Raw genomic sequence first — 652 nt, forward strand, 5'->3', positions numbered from 1 at the left:
AACGAGCTTTGACATCTCTGGGATTTGATGATCCCAGGATTCTGAATCCAAGAATCTGGGGTTGAATGGGCTCCTTGGAGCCCAGTGTGTGAGCAGAGGGAGAGGACAAGGAGAAAAACCAGAGAGACCCAGCTTCAGCGGAGTCCCGAGCCTGCTGGAAACAATGCTGAAGAAGGGGTGCAGGGAGAGAAAGGTAGGAGCCCGCGTCTCCCTCGCTGCCCTCTCACTGCTGCAGGACAGGCCATCACCTGCCCATCAGCACCTCAGCAAGTGAACAGGCCCCCTCAGCCCTGGCCCAGGGGTCTTGCCTCTCCTGATGGGGGCCCCTCCAGGGTGGTCCTAGGGGCCCTGGGGCAGATCTCCTTCATGTTGAACAACTGGGCGTTGCCAGGCCCCAGGCTGGCCCTCCGGGACAAGGGGAGTGTTGGAGGACCCGGCTGGAGCCAGCTGCCTGGCAGATTTGGGGAGGAGGCTGGGGCTGCGGAGGAGAGAATGCAGTCTCTGTTGGTGTCACTGACTGTGATATCGTGATATAAGAAGAAATATGTATTTGGTCTTTGTCCCAGTTCCTGACCCAGAGTTCAAAACCTTTGTAATTTCCTGAGTAATAGGAACTACTGACGCAGAGCTCTGAAATCCCTTGGAATTTCCG

Source organism: Mandrillus leucophaeus, unplaced genomic scaffold (genome assembly GCF_000951045.1).
Source record: "Mandrillus leucophaeus isolate KB7577 unplaced genomic scaffold, Mleu.le_1.0 Scaffold39, whole genome shotgun sequence".
In the NCBI taxonomy this organism is placed as follows: Eukaryota; Metazoa; Chordata; class Mammalia; order Primates; family Cercopithecidae; genus Mandrillus; species Mandrillus leucophaeus.